At 48.0% G+C, this 19,337-nt stretch overlaps 17 non-coding genes across 17 annotated transcripts; all 17 read left to right on the plus strand.

Moving 5' to 3' along the window:
- Positions 1–3,002: 3,002 nt before the first annotated feature.
- Positions 3,003–3,075, plus strand: TRNAH-GUG (transfer RNA histidin (anticodon GUG)). Its single transcript has one exon. It is a non-coding gene; the product is annotated as a tRNA-His (tRNA).
- Positions 3,076–4,770: 1,695 nt separating this feature from the next.
- Positions 4,771–4,843, plus strand: TRNAH-GUG (transfer RNA histidin (anticodon GUG)). The gene has a single exon. It is a non-coding gene; the product is annotated as a tRNA-His (tRNA).
- Positions 4,844–5,064: 221 nt separating this feature from the next.
- TRNAH-GUG (transfer RNA histidin (anticodon GUG)) lies at positions 5,065–5,137 on the plus strand. The gene has a single exon. It is a non-coding gene; the product is annotated as a tRNA-His (tRNA).
- Positions 5,138–6,685: 1,548 nt separating this feature from the next.
- TRNAH-GUG (transfer RNA histidin (anticodon GUG)) lies at positions 6,686–6,758 on the plus strand. The gene has a single exon. It is a non-coding gene; the product is annotated as a tRNA-His (tRNA).
- A 221-nt stretch (positions 6,759–6,979) lies between these two features.
- TRNAH-GUG (transfer RNA histidin (anticodon GUG)) lies at positions 6,980–7,052 on the plus strand. Its single transcript has one exon. It is a non-coding gene; the product is annotated as a tRNA-His (tRNA).
- Positions 7,053–8,306: 1,254 nt separating this feature from the next.
- On the plus strand, positions 8,307–8,379 carry TRNAH-GUG (transfer RNA histidin (anticodon GUG)). The gene has a single exon. It is a non-coding gene; the product is annotated as a tRNA-His (tRNA).
- Positions 8,380–8,600: 221 nt separating this feature from the next.
- On the plus strand, positions 8,601–8,673 carry TRNAH-GUG (transfer RNA histidin (anticodon GUG)). The gene has a single exon. It is a non-coding gene; the product is annotated as a tRNA-His (tRNA).
- Positions 8,674–10,074: 1,401 nt separating this feature from the next.
- Positions 10,075–10,147, plus strand: TRNAH-GUG (transfer RNA histidin (anticodon GUG)). The gene has a single exon. It is a non-coding gene; the product is annotated as a tRNA-His (tRNA).
- A 2,430-nt stretch (positions 10,148–12,577) lies between these two features.
- Positions 12,578–12,650, plus strand: TRNAH-GUG (transfer RNA histidin (anticodon GUG)). The gene has a single exon. It is a non-coding gene; the product is annotated as a tRNA-His (tRNA).
- A 221-nt stretch (positions 12,651–12,871) lies between these two features.
- Positions 12,872–12,944, plus strand: TRNAH-GUG (transfer RNA histidin (anticodon GUG)). Its single transcript has one exon. It is a non-coding gene; the product is annotated as a tRNA-His (tRNA).
- A 1,254-nt stretch (positions 12,945–14,198) lies between these two features.
- On the plus strand, positions 14,199–14,271 carry TRNAH-GUG (transfer RNA histidin (anticodon GUG)). The gene has a single exon. It is a non-coding gene; the product is annotated as a tRNA-His (tRNA).
- Positions 14,272–15,525: 1,254 nt separating this feature from the next.
- On the plus strand, positions 15,526–15,598 carry TRNAH-GUG (transfer RNA histidin (anticodon GUG)). The gene has a single exon. It is a non-coding gene; the product is annotated as a tRNA-His (tRNA).
- A 661-nt stretch (positions 15,599–16,259) lies between these two features.
- Positions 16,260–16,332, plus strand: TRNAH-GUG (transfer RNA histidin (anticodon GUG)). Its single transcript has one exon. It is a non-coding gene; the product is annotated as a tRNA-His (tRNA).
- Positions 16,333–16,553: 221 nt separating this feature from the next.
- Positions 16,554–16,626, plus strand: TRNAH-GUG (transfer RNA histidin (anticodon GUG)). Its single transcript has one exon. It is a non-coding gene; the product is annotated as a tRNA-His (tRNA).
- A 1,548-nt stretch (positions 16,627–18,174) lies between these two features.
- TRNAH-GUG (transfer RNA histidin (anticodon GUG)) lies at positions 18,175–18,247 on the plus strand. The gene has a single exon. It is a non-coding gene; the product is annotated as a tRNA-His (tRNA).
- A 661-nt stretch (positions 18,248–18,908) lies between these two features.
- TRNAH-GUG (transfer RNA histidin (anticodon GUG)) lies at positions 18,909–18,981 on the plus strand. Its single transcript has one exon. It is a non-coding gene; the product is annotated as a tRNA-His (tRNA).
- A 221-nt stretch (positions 18,982–19,202) lies between these two features.
- TRNAH-GUG (transfer RNA histidin (anticodon GUG)) lies at positions 19,203–19,275 on the plus strand. The gene has a single exon. It is a non-coding gene; the product is annotated as a tRNA-His (tRNA).
- Positions 19,276–19,337: the final 62 nt, after the last annotated feature.

Raw genomic sequence — 19,337 nt, forward strand, 5'->3', positions numbered from 1 at the left:
GATGTGACGTAAAAAGTCAAGGTTTTTCCACAATACCTGACGACCATTTAATTTTTGGGCTTCCGTGGCGCAATAGTTAGCGCGTTCGGCTGTTAACCAATAGGTTGGTGGTTCGACCCCATCCGGGAGCGGTGTTGTGAGGTCTCAGATTTGACGTAAAAAGTCAAGGTTTTTACACAATACCTGACGAGCATTTAACTTTTGAGCTTCCGTGGCGCAATGGTTAGCGCGTTCGGCTGTTAACCAATAGGTTGGTGGTTCGAGCCCATCCGGGAGCGGTGTTGTGAGGTCTCAGATGTGACGTAAAAAGTCAAGGTTTTTACACAATACCTGACGAGCATTTAATTTTTGGGCTTCCGTGGCGCAATGGTTAGCGCGTTCAGCTGTTAATCGAAAGGTTGGTGGTTCGAGCCCACCCGGGAAAGGTGTTGTGGGGTCTCAAATGTAACGTAGAAAGCCAAAGTTTTTCCACAATACCTGACAACCATTTAATTTCTGAGCTTCCGTGGATCAATGGTTAGCGCGTTCGGCTGTTAACCAATAGGTTGGTGGTTCGAGCCCATCCGGGAGCGGTGTTGTGTGATCTCAAATGTAACGTAGAAAGCCAAAGTTTTTCCACAATACCTGACGACCATTTAATTTTTGGGCTTCCGTGGCGCAATAGTTAGCGCGTTCGGCTGTTAACCAATAGGTTGGTGGTTCGACCCCATCCGGGAGCGGTGTTGTGAGGTCTCAGATGTGACGTAAAAAGTCAAGGTTTTTACATAATACCTGACGAGCATTTAACTTTTGGGCTTCCGTGGCGCAATGGTTAGCGCGTTCGGCTGTTAACCAATAGGTTGGTGGTTCGAACCCATCCGGGAGCGGTGTTGTGAGGTCTCAGATGTGACGTAAAAAGTCAAGGTTTTTACACAATACCTGACGAGCATTTAATTTTTGGGCTTCCGTGGCGCAATGGTTAGCGCGTTCAGCTGTTAATCGAAAGGTTGGTGGTTCGAGCCCACCCGGGAAAGGTGTTGTGGGGTCTCAAATGTAACGTAGAAAGCCAAAGTTTTTCCACAATACCTGACAACCATTTAATTTCTGAGCTTCCGTGGATCAATGGTTAGCGCGTTCGGCTGTTAACCAATAGGTTGGTGGTTCGAGCCCATCCGGGAGCGGTGTTGTGAGGTCTCAGATGTGACGTAAAAAGTCAAGGTTTTTCCACAATACCTGACGACCATTTAATTTTTGGGCTTCCGTGGCGCAATAGTTAGCGCGTTCGGCTGTTAACCAATAGGTTGGTGGTTCGACCCCATCCGGGAGCGGTGTTGTGAGGTCTCAGATTTGACGTAAAAAGTCAAGGTTTTTACACAATACCTGACGAGCATTTAACTTTTGAGCTTCCGTGGCGCAATGGTTAGCGCGTTCGGCTGTTAACCAATAGGTTGGTGGTTCGAGCCCATCCGGGAGCGGTGTTGTGAGGTCTCAGATGTGACGTAAAAAGTCAAGGTTTTTACACAATACCTGACGAGCATTTAATTTTTGGGCTTCCGTGGCGCAATGGTTAGCGCGTTCAGCTGTTAATCGAAAGGTTGGTGGTTCGAGCCCACCCGGGAAAGGTGTTGTGGGGTCTCAAATGTAACGTAGAAAGCCAAAGTTTTTCCACAATACCTGACAACCATTTAATTTCTGAGCTTCCGTGGATCAATGGTTAGCGCGTTCGGCTGTTAACCAATAGGTTGGTGGTTCGAGCCCATCCGGGAGCGGTGTTGTGTGATCTCAAATGTAACGTAGAAAGCCAAAGTTTTTCCACAATACCTGACGACCATTTAATTTTTGGGCTTCCGTGGCGCAATAGTTAGCGCGTTCGGCTGTTAACCAATAGGTTGGTGGTTCGACCCCATCCGGGAGCGGTGTTGTGAGGTCTCAGATGTGACGTAAAAAGTCAAGGTTTTTACATAATACCTGATGAGCATTTAACTTTTGGGCTTCCGTGGCGCAATGGTTAGCGCGTTCGGCTGTTAACCAATAGGTTGGTGGTTCGAGCCCATCCGGGAGCGGTGTTGTGAGGTCTCAGATGTGACGTAAAAAGTCAAGGTTTTTACACAATACCTAACGAGCATTTAACTTTTGGGCTTCCGTGGCGCAATGGTTAGCGCGTTCGGCTGTTAACCAATAGGTTGGTGGTTCGAGCCCATCCGGGAGCGGTGTTGTGAGGTCTCAGATGTGACGTAAAAAGTCAAGGTTTTTACACAATACCTGACGAGCATTTAACTTTTGTGCTTCCGTGGCGCAATGGTTAGCGCGTTCGGCTGTTAACCAATAGGTTGGTGGTTCGAGCCCATCCGGGAGCGGTGTTGTGAGGTCTCAGATGTGACGTAAGAAGTCAAGGTTTTTACACAATACCTGACGAGTATTTAACTTTTGGGCTTCCGTGGCGCAATGGTTAGCGCGTTCGGCTGTTAACCAATAGGCTGGTGGTTCGAGCCCATCCGGGAGCGGTGTTGTGAGGTCTCAGATGTGACGTAAAAAGTCAAGGTTTTTACACAATACCTGACGAGCATTTAATTTTTGGGATTCCGTGGCAAAATGGTTAGCGCGTTCGGCTGTTAACCGACTGAAAGGTTGGTGGTTCGAGCCCATCTGGGAGCGGTGTTGTGAGGTCTCAGATGTAACGTAAAAAGTCAAGGTTTTTCCACAATACCTGACGACCATTTAATTTATGGGCTAGCGTGGCGCAATGGTTAGCAAGTTCAGCTGCTATTCAGAAGACTGTTTGTTTGAGCCCTCCCTGGAGCGGTGTTGTGACGTCTCAGATGTAACGTAAAATGTCAGAGTTTTTCCACAATACCTGACGAACATTTAATTTTTGGGCTTCCGTGGCGCAATGGTTAGCGCGCTCAGCTGTTATTCAAAAGGTTGGTGGTTCGAGCCCACCCGAGAGAGGTGTTGTGGGGTCTCAGAAGTAGCGTGAAAAGTCAAAACTTTTCCACAATACCTGACAACCTTTTAATTTCTTGGCTTCCGTGGCGCAATGGTTAGCGCGTTCGGATGTGAACCAATAGGTTGGTGGTTCGAGCCCACCCGGGAGCGGTGTTGTGTGATCTCAAATGTAACGTAGAAAGCCAAAGTTTTTCCACAATACCTGACGACCATTTAATTTTTGGGCTTCCGTGGCGCAATGGTTAGCACGTTCGGCTGTTAACCAATAGGTTGGTGGTTCGAGCCCATCCGGGAGCGGTGTTGAGGGATCTCAAATGTAACGTAGAAAGCCAAAGTTTTTGCACAATAAATGACGACCATTTAATTTTTGGGCTTCCGTTTCGCAATGGTTAGCGCGTTCGGCTGTGAACCAATAGGTTGGTGGTTCGACCCCATCCGGGAGCGGTGTTGTGAGGTCTCAGATTTGACGTAAAAAGTCAAGGTTTTTACACAATACCTGACGAGCATTTAACTTTTGGGCTTCCGTGGCGCAATGGTTAGCGCGTTCGGCTGTTAACCAATAGGTTGGTGGTTCGAGCCCATCCGGGAGCGGTGTTGTGAGGTCTCAGATGTGACGTAAAAAGTCAAGGTTTTTACACAATACCTGACGAGCATTTAATTTTTGGGCTTCCGTGGCGCAATGGTTAGCGCGTTCAGCTGTTAATCGAAAGGTTGGTGGTTCGAGCCCACCCGGGAAAGGTGTTGTGGGGTCTCAAATGTAACGTAGAAAGCCAAAGTTTTTCCACAATACCTGACAACCATTTAATTTCTGAGCTTCCGTGGATCAATGGTTAGCGCGTTCGGCTGTTAACCAATAGGTTGGTGGTTCGAGCCCATCCGGGAGCGGTGTTGTGTGATCTCAAATGTAACGTAGAAAGCCAAAGTTTTTCCACAATACCTGACGACCATTTAATTTTTGGGCTTCCGTGGCGCAATAGTTAGCGCGTTCGGCTGTTAACCAATAGGTTGGTGGTTCGAGCCCATCCGGGAGCGGTGTTGTGAGGTCTCAGATGTGACGTAAAAAGTCAAGGTTTTTACACAATACCTGACGAGCATTTAACTTTTGTGCTTCCGTGGCGCAATGGTTAGCGCGTTCGGCTGTTAACCAATAGGTTGGTGGTTCGAGCCCATCCGGGAGCGGTGTTGTGAGGTCTCAGATGTGACGTAAGAAGTCAAGGTTTTTACACAATACCTGACGAGTATTTAACTTTTGGGCTTCCGTGGCGCAATGGTTAGCGCGTTCGGCTGTTAACCAATAGGCTGGTGGTTCGAGCCCATCCGGGAGCGGTGTTGTGAGGTCTCAGATGTGACGTAAAAAGTCAAGGTTTTTACACAATACCTGACGAGCATTTAATTTTTGGGATTCCGTGGCAAAATGGTTAGCGCGTTCGGCTGTTAACCGACTGAAAGGTTGGTGGTTCGAGCCCATCTGGGAGCGGTGTTGTGAGGTCTCAGATGTAACGTAAAAAGTCAAGGTTTTTCCACAATACCTGACGACCATTTAATTTATGGGCTAGCGTGGCGCAATGGTTAGCAAGTTCAGCTGCTATTCAGAAGACTGTTTGTTTGAGCCCTCCCTGGAGCGGTGTTGTGACGTCTCAGATGTAACGTAAAATGTCAGAGTTTTTCCACAATACCTGACGAACATTTAATTTTTGGGCTTCCGTGGCGCAATGGTTAGCGCGCTCAGCTGTTATTCAAAAGGTTGGTGGTTCGAGCCCACCCGAGAGAGGTGTTGTGGGGTCTCAGAAGTAGCGTGAAAAGTCAAAACTTTTCCACAATACCTGACAACCTTTTAATTTCTTGGCTTCCGTGGCGCAATGGTTAGCGCGTTCGGATGTGAACCAATAGGTTGGTGGTTCGAGCCCACCCGGGAGCGGTGTTGTGTGATCTCAAATGTAACGTAGAAAGCCAAAGTTTTTCCACAATACCTGACGACCATTTAATTTTTGGGCTTCCGTGGCGCAATGGTTAGCACGTTCGGCTGTTAACCAATAGGTTGGTGGTTCGAGCCCATCCGGGAGCGGTGTTGAGGGATCTCAAATGTAACGTAGAAAGCCAAAGTTTTTGCACAATAAATGACGACCATTTAATTTTTGGGCTTCCGTGGCGCAATGGTTAGCGCGTTCGGCTGTGAACCAATAGGTTGGTGGTTCGACCCCATCCGGGAGCGGTGTTGTGAGGTCTCAGATTTGACGTAAAAAGTCAAGGTTTTTACACAATACCTGACGAGCATTTAACTTTTGGGCTTCCGTGGCGCAATGGTTAGCGCGTTCGGCTGTTAACCAATAGGTTGGTGGTTCGAGCCCATCCGGGAGCGGTGTTGTGAGGTCTCAGATGTGACGTAAAAAGTCAAGGTTTTTACACAATACCTGACGAGCATTTAATTTTTGGGCTTCCGTGGCGCAATGGTTAGCGCGTTCAGCTGTTAATCGAAAGGTTGGTGGTTCGAGCCCACCCGGGAAAGGTGTTGTGGGGTCTCAAATGTAACGTAGAAAGCCAAAGTTTTTCCACAATACCTGACAACCATTTAATTTCTGAGCTTCCGTGGATCAATGGTTAGCGCGTTCGGCTGTTAACCAATAGGTTGGTGGTTCGAGCCCATCCGGGAGCGGTGTTGTGAGGTCTCAGATGTGACGTAAAAAGTCAAGGTTTTTACACAATACCTGACGAGCATTTAATTTTTGGGCTTCCGTGGCGCAATGGTTAGCGCGTTCAGCTGTTAATCGAAAGGTTGGTGGTTCGAGCCCACCCGGGAAAGGTGTTGTGGGGTCTCAAATGTAACGTAGAAAGCCAAAGTTTTTCCACAATACCTGACGACCATTTAATTTTTGGGCTTCCGTGGCGCAATAGTTAGCGCGTTCGGCTGTTAACCAATAGGTTGGTGGTTCGAGCCCATCCGGGAGCGGTGTTGTGAGGTCTCAGATGTGACGTAAAAAGTCAAGGTTTTTACACAATACCTGACGAGCATTTAACTTTTGTGCTTCCGTGGCGCAATGGTTAGCGCGTTCGGCTGTTAACCAATAGGTTGGTGGTTCGAGCCCATCCGGGAGCGGTGTTGTGAGGTCTCAGATGTGACGTAAGAAGTCAAGGTTTTTACACAATACCTGACGAGTATTTAACTTTTGGGCTTCCGTGGCGCAATGGTTAGCGCGTTCGGCTGTTAACCAATAGGCTGGTGGTTCGAGCCCATCCGGGAGCGGTGTTGTGAGGTCTCAGATGTGACGTAAAAAGTCAAGGTTTTTACACAATACCTGACGAGCATTTAATTTTTGGGATTCCGTGGCAAAATGGTTAGCGCGTTCGGCTGTTAACCGACTGAAAGGTTGGTGGTTCGAGCCCATCTGGGAGCGGTGTTGTGAGGTCTCAGATGTAACGTAAAAAGTCAAGGTTTTTCCACAATACCTGACGACCATTTAATTTATGGGCTAGCGTGGCGCAATGGTTAGCAAGTTCAGCTGCTATTCAGAAGACTGTTTGTTTGAGCCCTCCCTGGAGCGGTGTTGTGACGTCTCAGATGTAACGTAAAATGTCAGAGTTTTTCCACAATACCTGACGAACATTTAATTTTTGGGCTTCCGTGGCGCAATGGTTAGCGCGCTCAGCTGTTATTCAAAAGGTTGGTGGTTCGAGCCCACCCGAGAGAGGTGTTGTGGGGTCTCAGAAGTAGCGTGAAAAGTCAAAACTTTTCCACAATACCTGACAACCTTTTAATTTCTTGGCTTCCGTGGCGCAATGGTTAGCGCGTTCGGATGTGAACCAATAGGTTGGTGGTTCGAGCCCACCCGGGAGCGGTGTTGTGTGATCTCAAATGTAACGTAGAAAGCCAAAGTTTTTCCACAATACCTGACGACCATTTAATTTTTGGGCTTCCGTGGCGCAATGGTTAGCACGTTCGGCTGTTAACCAATAGGTTGGTGGTTCGAGCCCATCCGGGAGCGGTGTTGAGGGATCTCAAATGTAACGTAGAAAGCCAAAGTTTTTGCACAATAAATGACGACCATTTAATTTTTGGGCTTCCGTGGCGCAATGGTTAGCGCGTTCGGCTGTGAACCAATAGGTTGGTGGTTCGACCCCATCCGGGAGCGGTGTTGTGAGGTCTCAGATTTGACGTAAAAAGTCAAGGTTTTTACACAATACCTGACGAGCATTTAACTTTTGGGCTTCCGTGGCGCAATGGTTAGCGCGTTCGGCTGTTAACCAATAGGTTGGTGGTTCGAGCCCATCCGGGAGCGGTGTTGTGAGGTCTCAGATGTGACGTAAAAAGTCAAGGTTTTTACACAATACCTGACGAGCATTTAATTTTTGGGCTTCCGTGGCGCAATGGTTAGCGCGTTCAGCTGTTAATCGAAAGGTTGGTGGTTCGAGCCCACCCGGGAAAGGTGTTGTGGGGTCTCAAATGTAACGTAGAAAGCCAAAGTTTTTCCACAATACCTGAAAACCATTTAATTTCTGAGCTTCCGTGGATCAATAGTTAGCGCGTTCGGCTGTTAACCAATAGGTTGGTGGTTCGAGCCCATCCGGGAGCGGTGTTGTGAGGTCTCAGATGTGACGTAAAAAGTCAAGGTTTTTACACAATACCTGACGAGCATTTAACTTTTGTGCTTCCGTGGCGCAATGGTTAGCGCGTTCGGCTGTTAACCAATAGGTTGGTGGTTCGAGCCCATCCGGGAGCGGTGTTGTGAGGTCTCAGATGTGACGTAAGAAGTCAAGGTTTTTACACAATACCTGACGAGTATTTAACTTTTGGGCTTCCGTGGCGCAATGGTTAGCGCGTTCGGCTGTTAACCAATAGGCTGGTGGTTCGAGCCCATCCGGGAGCGGTGTTGTGAGGTCTCAGATGTGACGTAAAAAGTCAAGGTTTTTACACAATACCTGACGAGCATTTAATTTTTGGGATTCCGTGGCAAAATGGTTAGCGCGTTCGGCTGTTAACCGACTGAAAGGTTGGTGGTTCGAGCCCATCTGGGAGCGGTGTTGTGAGGTCTCAGATGTAACGTAAAAAGTCAAGGTTTTTCCACAATACCTGACGACCATTTAATTTATGGGCTAGCGTGGCGCAATGGTTAGCAAGTTCAGCTGCTATTCAGAAGACTGTTTGTTTGAGCCCTCCCTGGAGCGGTGTTGTGACGTCTCAGATGTAACGTAAAATGTCAGAGTTTTTCCACAATACCTGACGAACATTTAATTTTTGGGCTTCCGTGGCGCAATGGTTAGCGCGCTCAGCTGTTATTCAAAAGGTTGGTGGTTCGAGCCCACCCGAGAGAGGTGTTGTGGGGTCTCAGAAGTAGCGTGAAAAGTCAAAACTTTTCCACAATACCTGACAACCTTTTAATTTCTTGGCTTCCGTGGCGCAATGGTTAGCGCGTTCGGATGTGAACCAATAGGTTGGTGGTTCGAGCCCACCCGGGAGCGGTGTTGTGTGATCTCAAATGTAACGTAGAAAGCCAAAGTTTTTCCACAATACCTGACGACCATTTAATTTTTGGGCTTCCGTGGCGCAATGGTTAGCACGTTCGGCTGTTAACCAATAGGTTGGTGGTTCGAGCCCATCCGGGAGCGGTGTTGAGGGATCTCAAATGTAACGTAGAAAGCCAAAGTTTTTGCACAATAAATGACGACCATTTAATTTTTGGGCTTCCGTGGCGCAATGGTTAGCGCGTTCGGCTGTGAACCAATAGGTTGGTGGTTCGACCCCATCCGGGAGCGGTGTTGTGAGGTCTCAGATTTGACGTAAAAAGTCAAGGTTTTTACACAATACCTGACGAGCATTTAACTTTTGGGCTTCCGTGGCGCAATGGTTAGCGCGTTCGGCTGTTAACCAATAGGTTGGTGGTTCGAGCCCATCCGGGAGCGGTGTTGTGAGGTCTCAGATGTGACGTAAAAAGTCAAGGTTTTTACACAATACCTGACGAGCATTTAATTTTTGGGCTTCCGTGGCGCAATGGTTAGCGCGTTCAGCTGTTAATCGAAAGGTTGGTGGTTCGAGCCCACCCGGGAAAGGTGTTGTGGGGTCTCAAATGTAACGTAGAAAGCCAAAGTTTTTCCACAATACCTGAAAACCATTTAATTTCTGAGCTTCCGTGGATCAATGGTTAGCGCGTTCGGCTGTTAACCAATAGGTTGGTGGTTCGAGCCCATCTGGGAGCGGTGTTGTGTGATCTCAAATGTAACGTAGAAAGCCAAAGTTTTTCCACAATACCTGACGACCATTTAATTTTTGGGCTTCCGTGGCGCAATAGTTAGCGCGTTCGGCTGTTAACCAATAGGTTGGTGGTTCGAGCCCATCCGGGAGCGGTGTTGTGAGGTCTCAGATGTGACGTAAAAAGTCAAGGTTTTTACACAATACCTGACGAGCATTTAACTTTTGTGCTTCCGTGGCGCAATGGTTAGCGCGTTCGGCTGTTAACCAATAGGTTGGTGGTTCGAGCCCATCCGGGAGCGGTGTTGTGAGGTCTCAGATGTGACGTAAGAAGTCAAGGTTTTTACACAATACCTGACGAGTATTTAACTTTTGGGCTTCCGTAGCTCAATGGTTAGCGCGTTCGGCTGTTAACCAATAGGTTGGTGGTTCGAGCCCATCCGGGAGCGGTGTTGTGAGGTCTCAGATGTGACGTAAAAAGTCAAGGTTTTTACACAATACCTGACGAGCATTTAATTTTTGGGATTCCGTGGCAAAATGGTTAGCGCGTTCGGCTGTTAACCGACTGAAAGGTTGGTGGTTCGAGCCCATCTGGGAGCGGTGTTGTGAGGTCTCAGATGTAACGTAAAAAGTCAAGGTTTTTCCACAATACCTGACGACCATTTAATTTATGGGCTAGCGTGGCGCAATGGTTAGCAAGTTCAGCTGCTATTCAGAAGACTGTTTGTTTGAGCCCTCCCTGGAGCGGTGTTGTGACGTCTCAGATGTAACGTAAAATGTCAGAGTTTTTCCACAATACCTGACGAACATTTAATTTTTGGGCTTCCGTGGCGCAATGGTTAGCGCGCTCAGCTGTTATTCAAAAGGTTGGTGGTTCGAGCCCACCCGAGAGAGGTGTTGTGGGGTCTCAGACGTAGCGTGAAAAGTCAAAACTTTTCCACAATACCTGACAACCTTTTAATTTCTTGGCTTCCGTGGCGCAATGGTTAGCGCGTTCGGCTGTGAACCAATAGGTTGGTGGTTCGAGCCCATCCGGGAGCGGTGTTGTGAGGTCTCAGATGTGACGTAAAAAGTCAAGGTTTTTACACAATACCTGACGAGCATTTAATTTTTGGGCTTCCGTGGCGCAATGGTTAGCGCGTTCAGCTGTTAATCGAAAGGTTGGTGGTTCGAGCCCACCCGGGAAAGGTGTTGTGGGGTCTCAAATGTAACGTAGAAAGCCAAAGTTTTTCCACAATACCTGACAACCATTTAATTTCTGAGCTTCCGTGGATCAATGGTTAGCGCGTTCGGCTGTTAACCAATAGGTTGGTGGTTCGAGCCCATCCGGGAGCGGTGTTGTGTGATCTCAAATGTAACGTAGAAAGCCAAAGTTTTTCCACAATACCTGACGACCATTTAATTTTTGGGCTTCCGTGGCGCAATAGTTAGCGCGTTCGGCTGTTAACCAATAGGTTGGTGGTTCGAGCCCATCCGGGAGCGGTGTTGTGAGGTCTCAGATGTGACGTAAAAAGTCAAGGTTTTTACACAATACCTGACGAGCATTTAACTTTTGTGCTTCCGTGGCGCAATGGTTAGCGCGTTCGGCTGTTAACCAATAGGTTGGTGGTTCGAGCCCATCCGGGAGCGGTGTTGTGAGGTCTCAGATGTGACGTAAGAAGTCAAGGTTTTTACACAATACCTGACGAGTATTTAACTTTTGGGCTTCCGTGGCTCAATGGTTAGCGCGTTCGGCTGTTAACCAATAGGTTGGTGGTTCGAGCCCATCCGGGAGCGGTGTTGTGAGGTCTCAGATTTGACGTAAAAAGTCAAGGTTTTTACACAATACCTGACGAGCATTTAACTTTTGGGCTTCCGTGGCGCAATGGTTAGCGCGTTCGGCTGTTAACCAATAGGTTGGTGGTTCGAGCCCATCCGGGAGCGGTGTTGTGAGGTCTCAGATGTGACGTAAAAAGTCAAGGTTTTTACACAATACCTGACGAGCATTTAATTTTTGGGCTTCCGTGGCGCAATGGTTAGCGCGTTCAGCTGTTAATCGAAAGGTTGGTGGTTCGAGCCCACCCGGGAAAGGTGTTGTGGGGTCTCAAATGTAACGTAGAAAGCCAAAGTTTTTCCACAATACCTGACAACCATTTAATTTCTGAGCTTCCGTGGATCAATGGTTAGCGCGTTCGGCTGTTAACCAATAGGTTGGTGGTTCGAGCCCATCCGGGAGCGGTGTTGTGAGGTCTCAGATGTGACGTAAAAAGTCAAGGTTTTTACACAATACCTGACGAGCATTTAATTTTTGGGCTTCCGTGGCGCAATGGTTAGCGCGTTCAGCTGTTAATCGAAAGGTTGGTGGTTCGAGCCCACCCGGGAAAGGTGTTGTGGGGTCTCAAATGTAACGTAGAAAGCCAAAGTTTTTCCACAATACCTGACGACCATTTAATTTTTGGGCTTCCGTGGCGCAATAGTTAGCGCGTTCGGCTGTTAACCAATAGGTTGGTGGTTCGAGCCCATCCGGGAGCGGTGTTGTGAGGTCTCAGATGTGACGTAAAAAGTCAAGGTTTTTACACAATACCTGACGAGCATTTAATTTTTGGGCTTCCGTGGCGCAATGGTTAGCGCGTTCAGCTGTTAATCGAAAGGTTGGTGGTTCGAGCCCACCCGGGAAAGGTGTTGTGGGGTCTCAAATGTAACGTAGAAAGCCAAAGTTTTTCCACAATACCTGACGACCATTTAACTTTTGTGCTTCCGTGGCGCAATGGTTAGCGCGTTCGGCTGTTAACCAATAGGTTGGTGGTTCGAGCCCATCCGGGAGCGGTGTTGTGAGGTCTCAGATGTGACGTAAGAAGTCAAGGTTTTTACACAATACCTGACGAGTATTTAACTTTTGGGCTTCCGTGGCGCAATGGTTAGCGCGTTCGGCTGTTAACCAATAGGCTGGTGGTTCGAGCCCATCCGGGAGCGGTGTTGTGAGGTCTCAGATGTGACGTAAAAAGTCAAGGTTTTTACACAATACCTGACGAGCATTTAATTTTTGGGATTCCGTGGCAAAATGGTTAGCGCGTTCGGCTGTTAACCGACTGAAAGGTTGGTGGTTCGAGCCCATCTGGGAGCGGTGTTGTGAGGTCTCAGATGTAACGTAAAAAGTCAAGGTTTTTCCACAATACCTGACGACCATTTAATTTATGGGCTAGCGTGGCGCAATGGTTAGCAAGTTCAGCTGCTATTCAGAAGACTGTTTGTTTGAGCCCTCCCTATAGCGGTGTTGTGACGTCTCAGATGTAACGTAAAATGTCAGAGTTTTTCCACAATACCTGACGAACATTTAATTTTTGGGCTTCCGTGGCGCAATGGTTAGCGCGCTCAGCTGTTATTCAAAAGGTTGGTGGTTCGAGCCCACCCGAGAGAGGTGTTGTGGGGTCTCAGAAGTAGCGTGAAAAGTCAAAACTTTTCCACAATACCTGACAACCTTTTAATTTCTTGGCTTCCGTGGCGCAATGGTTAGCGCGTTCGGATGTGAACCAATAGGTTGGTGGTTCGAGCCCACCCGGGAGCGGTGTTGTGTGATCTCAAATGTAACGTAGAAAGCCAAAGTTTTTCCACAATACCTGACGACCATTTAATTTTTGGGCTTCCGTGGCGCAATGGTTAGCACGTTCGGCTGTTAACCAATAGGTTGGTGGTTCGAGCCCATCCGGGAGCGGTGTTGAGGGATCTCAAATGTAACGTAGAAAGCCAAAGTTTTTGCACAATAAATGACGACCATTTAATTTTTGGGCTTCCGTGGCGCAATGGTTAGCGCGTTCGGCTGTGAACCAATAGGTTGGTGGTTCGACCCCATCCGGGAGCGGTGTTGTGAGGTCTCAGATTTGACGTAAAAAGTCAAGGTTTTTACACAATACCTGACGAGCATTTAACTTTTGGGCTTCCGTGGCGCAATGGTTAGCGCGTTCAGCTGTTAATCGAAAGGTTGGTGGTTCGAGCCCACCCGGGAAAGGTGTTGTGGGGTCTCAAATGTAACGTAGAAAGCCAAAGTTTTTCCACAATACCTGAAAACCATTTAATTTCTGAGCTTCCGTGGATCAATGGTTAGCGCGTTCGGCTGTTAACCAATAGGTTGGTGGTTCGAGCCCATCTGGGAGCGGTGTTGTGTGATCTCAAATGTAACGTAGAAAGCCAAAGTTTTTCCACAATACCTGACGACCATTTAATTTTTGGGCTTCCGTGGCGCAATAGTTAGCGCGTTCGGCTGTTAACCAATAGGTTGGTGGTTCGAGCCCATCCGGGAGCGGTGTTGTGAGGTCTCAGATGTGACGTAAAAAGTCAAGGTTTTTACACAATACCTGACGAGCATTTAACTTTTGTGCTTCCGTGGCGCAATGGTTAGCGCGTTCGGCTGTTAACCAATAGGTTGGTGGTTCGAGCCCATCCGGGAGCGGTGTTGTGAGGTCTCAGATGTGACGTAAGAAGTCAAGGTTTTTACACAATACCTGACGAGTATTTAACTTTTGGGCTTCCGTAGCTCAATGGTTAGCGCGTTCGGCTGTTAACCAATAGGTTGGTGGTTCGAGCCCATCCGGGAGCGGTGTTGTGAGGTCTCAGATGTGACGTAAAAAGTCAAGGTTTTTACACAATACCTGACGAGCATTTAATTTTTGGGATTCCGTGGCAAAATGGTTAGCGCGTTCGGCTGTTAACCGACTGAAAGGTTGGTGGTTCGAGCCCATCTGGGAGCGGTGTTGTGAGGTCTCAGATGTAACGTAAAAAGTCAAGGTTTTTCCACAATACCTGACGACCATTTAATTTATGGGCTAGCGTGGCGCAATGGTTAGCAAGTTCAGCTGCTATTCAGAAGACTGTTTGTTTGAGCCCTCCCTGGAGCGGTGTTGTGACGTCTCAGATGTAACGTAAAATGTCAGAGTTTTTCCACAATACCTGACGAACATTTAATTTTTGGGCTTCCGTGGCGCAATGGTTAGCGCGCTCAGCTGTTATTCAAAAGGTTGGTGGTTCGAGCCCACCCGAGAGAGGTGTTGTGGGGTCTCAGACGTAGCGTGAAAAGTCAAAACTTTTCCACAATACCTGACAACCTTTTAATTTCTTGGCTTCCGTGGCGCAATGGTTAGCGCGTTCGGCTGTGAACCAATAGGTTGGTGGTTCGAGCCCATCCGGGAGCGGTGTTGTGAGGTCTCAGATGTGACGTAAAAAGTCAAGGTTTTTACACAATACCTGACGAGCATTTAATTTTTGGGCTTCCGTGGCGCAATGGTTAGCGCGTTCAGCTGTTAATCGAAAGGTTGGTGGTTCGAGCCCACCCGGGAAAGGTGTTGTGGGGTCTCAAATGTAACGTAGAAAGCCAAAGTTTTTCCACAATACCTGACAACCATTTAATTTCTGAGCTTCCGTGGATCAATGGTTAGCGCGTTCGGCTGTTAACCAATAGGTTGGTGGTTCGAGCCCATCCGGGAGCGGTGTTGTGTGATCTCAAATGTAACGTAGAAAGCCAAAGTTTTTCCACAATACCTGACGACCATTTAATTTTTGGGCTTCCGTGGCGCAATAGTTAGCGCGTTCGGCTGTTAACCAATAGGTTGGTGGTTCGAGCCCATCCGGGAGCGGTGTTGTGAGGTCTCAGATGTGACGTAAAAAGTCAAGGTTTTTACACAATACCTGACGAGCATTTAACTTTTGTGCTTCCGTGGCGCAATGGTTAGCGCGTTCGGCTGTTAACCAATAGGTTGGTGGTTCGAGCCCATCCGGGAGCGGTGTTGTGAGGTCTCAGATGTGACGTAAGAAGTCAAGGTTTTTACACAATACCTGACGAGTATTTAACTTTTGGGCTTCCGTGGCTCAATGGTTAGCGCGTTCGGCTGTTAACCAATAGGTTGGTGGTTCGAGCCCATCCGGGAGCGGTGTTGTGAGGTCTCAGATGTGACGTAAAAAGTCAAGGTTTTTACACAATACCTGACGAGCATTTAATTTTTGGGATTCCGTGGCAAAATGGTTAGCGCGTTCGGCTGTTAACCGACTGAAAGGTTGGTGGTTCGAGCCCATCTGGGAGCGGTGTTGTGAGGTCTCAGATGTAACGTAAAAAGTCAAGGTTTTTCCACAATACCTGACGACCATTTAATTTATGGGCTAGCGTGGCGCAATGGTTAGCAAGTTCAGCTGCTATTCAGAAGACTGTTTGTTTGAGCCCTCCCTGGAGCGGTGTTGTGACGTCTCAGATGTAACGTAAAATGTCAGAGTTTTTCCACAATACCTGACGAACATTTAATTTTTGGGCTTCCGTGGCGCAATGGTTAGCGCGCTCAGCTGTTATTCAAAAGGTTGGTGGTTCGAGCCCACCCGAGAGAGGTGTTGTGGGGTCTCAGACGTAGCGTGAAAAGTCAAAACTTTTCCACAATACCTGACAACCTTTTAATTTATTGGCTTCCGTGGCGCAATGGTTAGCGCGTTCGGCTGTGAACCAATAGGTTGGTGGTTCGAGCCCATCCGGGAGCGGTGTTGTGAGGTCTCAGATGTAACGTAAAAAGTCAAGGTTTTTACACAATACCTGACGAGCATTTAATTTTTGGGCTTCCGTGGCGCAATGGTTAGCGCGTTCAGCTGTTAATCGAAAGGTTGGTGGTTCGAGCCCACCCGGGAAAGGTGTTGTGGGGTCTCAAATGTAACGTAGAAAGCCAAAGTTTTTCCACAATACCTGACAACCATTTAATTTCTGAGCTTCCGTGGATCAATGGTTAGCGCGTTCGGCTGTTAACCAATAGGTTGGTGGTTCGAGCCCATCCGGGAGCGGTGTTGTGTGATCTCAAATGTAACGTAGAAAGCCAAAGTTTTCCACAATACCTGACGACCATTTAATTTTTGGGCTTCCGTGGCGCAATAGTTAGCGCGTTCGGCTGTTAACCAATAGGTTGGTGGTTCGACCCCATCCGGGAGCGGTGTTGTGAGGTCTCAGATGTGACGTAAAAAGTCAAGGTTTTTACATAATACCTGACGAGCATTTAACTTTTGGGCTTCCGTGGCGCAATGGTTAGCGCGTTCGGTTGTTAACCAATAGGTTGGTGGTTCGAACCCATCCGGGAGCGGTGTTGTGAGGTCTCAAATGTGACGGAAAAAGTCAAGGTTTTTACACAATACCTAACGAGCATTTAACTTTTGGGCTTCCGTGGCGCAATGGTTAGCGCGTTCGGCTGTGAACCAATAGGTTGGTGGTTCGAACCCATCCGGGAGCGGTGTTGTGAGGTCTCAAATGTGACGGAAAAAGTCAAGGTTTTTACACAATACCTAACGAGCATTTAACTTTTGGGCTTCCGTGGCGCAATGGTTAGCGCGTTCGGCTTTTAACCAATAGGTTGGTGGTTCGAGCCCATCCGGGAGCGGTGTTGTGAGGTCTCAGATGTGACGTAAGAAGTCAAGGTTTTTACACAATACCTGACGAGTATTTAACTTTTGGGCTTCCGTGGCGCAATGGTTAGCGCTTTCGGCTGTGAACCAATAGGTTGGTGGTTCGACCCCATCCGGGAGCGGTGTTGTGAGGTCTCAGATTTGACGTAAAAAGTCAAGGTTTTTACACAATACCTGACGAGCATTTAACTTTTGGGCTTCCGTGGCGCAATGGTTAGCGCGTTCGGCTGTTAACCAATAGGTTGGTGGTTCGAGCCCATCCGGGAGCGGTGTTGTGAGGTCTCAGATGTGACGTAAAAAGTCAAGGTTTTTACACAATACCTGACGAGCATTTAATTTTTGGGCTTCCGTGGCGCAATGGTTAGCGCGTTCAGCTGTTAATCGAAAGGTTGGTGGTTCGAGCCCACCCGGGAAAGGTGTTGTGGGGTCTCAAATGTAACGTAGAAAGCCAAAGTTTTTCCACAATACCTGACGACCATTTAATTTTTGGGCTTCCGTGGCGCAATAGTTAGCGCGTTCGGCTGTTAACCAATAGGTTGGTGGTTCGACCCCATCCGGGAGCGGTGTTGTGAGGTCTCAGATGTGACGTAAAAAGTCAAGGTTTTTACATAATACCTGACGAGCATTTAACTTTTGGGCTTCCGTGGCGCAATGGTTAGCGCGTTCGGCTGTTAACCAATAGGTTGGTGGTTCGAGCCCATCCGGGAGCGGTGTTGTGAGGTCTCAGATGTGACGTAAAAAGTCAAGGTTTTTACACAATACCTAACGAGCATTTAAGTTTTGGGCTTCCGTGGCGCAATGGTTAGCGCGTTCGGCTGTTAACCGATAGGTTGGTGGTTCGAGCCCATCCGGGAGCGGTGTTGTGAGGTCTCAGATGTGACGTAAAAAGTCAAGGTTTTTACACAATACCTGACGAGCATTTAACTTTTGTGCTTCCGTGGCGCAATGGTTAGCGCGTTCGGCTGTTAACCAATAGGTTGGTGGTTCGAGCCCATCCGGGAGCGGTGTTGTGAGGTCTCAGATGTGACGTAAGAAGTCAAGGTTTTTACACAATACCTGACGAGTATTTAACTTTTGGGCTTCCGTGGCTCAATGGTTAGCGCGTTCGGCTGTTAACCAATAGGTTGGTGGTTCGAGCCCATCCGGGAGCGGTGTTGTGAGGTCTCAGATGTGACGTAAAAAGTCAAGGTTTTTACACAATACCTGACGAGCATTTAATTTTTGGGATTCCGTGGCAAAATGGTTAGCGCGTTCGGCTGTTAACCGACTGAAAGGTTGGTGGTTCGAGCCCATCTGGGAGCGGTGTTGTGAGGTCTCAGATGTAACGTAAAAAGTCAAGGTTTTTCCACAATACCTGACGACCATTTAATTTATGGGCTAGCGTGGCGCAATGGTTAGCAAGTTCAGCTGCTATTCAGAAGACTGTTTGTTTGAGCCCTCCCTGGAGCGGTGTTGTGACGTCTCAGATGTAACGTAAAATGTCAGAGTTTTTCCACAATACCTGACGAACATTTAATTTTTGGGCTTCCGTGGCGCAATGGTTAGCGCGCTCAGCTGTTATTCAAAAGGTTGGTGGTTCGAGCCCACCCGAGAGAGGTGTTGTGGGGTCTCAGACGTAGCGTGAAAAGTCAAAACTTTTCCACAATACCTGACAACCTTTTAATTTCTTGGCTTCCGTGGCGCAATGGTTAGCGCGTTCGGCTGTGAACCAATAGGTTGGTGGTTCGAGCCCATCCGGGAGCGGTGTTGTGAGGTCTCAGATGTAACGTAAAAAGTCAAGGTTTTTACACAATACCTGACGAGCATTTAATTTTTGGGCTTCCGTGGCGCAATGGTTAGCGCGTTCAGCTGTTAATCGAAAGGTTGGTGGTTCGAGCCCACCCGGGAAAGGTGTTGTGGGGTCTCAAATGTAACGTAGAAAGCCAAAGTTTTTCCACAATACCTGACAACCATTTAATTTCTGAGCTTCCGTGGATCAATGGTTAGCGCGTTCGGCTGTTAACCAATAGGTTGGTGGTTCGAGCCCATCCGGGAGCGGTGTTGTGTGATCTCAAATGTAACGTAGAAAGCCAAAGTTTTCCACAATACCTGACGACCATTTAATTTTTGGGCTTCCGTGGCGCAATAGTTAGCGCGTTCGGCTGTTAACCAATAGGTTGGTGGTTCGACCCCATCCGGGAGCGGTGTTGTGAGGTCTCAGATGTGACGTAAAAAGTCAAGGTTTTTACATAATACCTGACGAGCATTTAACTTTTGGGCTTCCGTGGCGCAATGGTTAGCGCGTTCGGTTGTTAACCAATAGGTTGGTGGTTCGAACCCATCCGGGAGCGGTGTTGTGAGGTCTCAAATGTGACGGAAAAAGTCAAGGTTTTTACACAATACCTAACGAGCATTTAACTTTTGGGCTTCCGTGGCGCAATGGTTAGCGCGTTCGGCTGTGAACCAATAGGTTGGTGGTTCGAACCCATCCGGGAGCGGTGTTGTGAGGTCTCAAATGTGACGGAAAAAGTCAAGGTTTTTACACAATACCTAACGAGCATTTAACTTTTGGGCTTCCGTGGCGCAATGGTTAGCGCGTTCGGCTTTTAACCAATAGGTTGGTGGTTCGAGCCCATCCGGGAGCGGTGTTGTGAGGTCTCAGATGTGACGTAAGAAGTCAAGGTTTTTACACAATACCTGACGAGTATTTAACTTTTGGGCTTCCGTGGCGCAATGGTTAGCGCTTTCGGCTGTGAACCAATAGGTTGGTGGTTCGACCCCATCCGGGAGCGGTGTTGTGAGGTCTCAGATTTGACGTAAAAAGTCAAGGTTTTTACACAATACCTGACGAGCA

Source organism: Phalangium opilio, unplaced genomic scaffold (genome assembly GCF_054372755.1).
Source record: "Phalangium opilio isolate 3A_F unplaced genomic scaffold, DU_Popi_V2 ptg000082l_1, whole genome shotgun sequence".
Lineage (NCBI taxonomy): Eukaryota > Metazoa > Arthropoda > Arachnida > Opiliones > Phalangiidae > Phalangium > Phalangium opilio.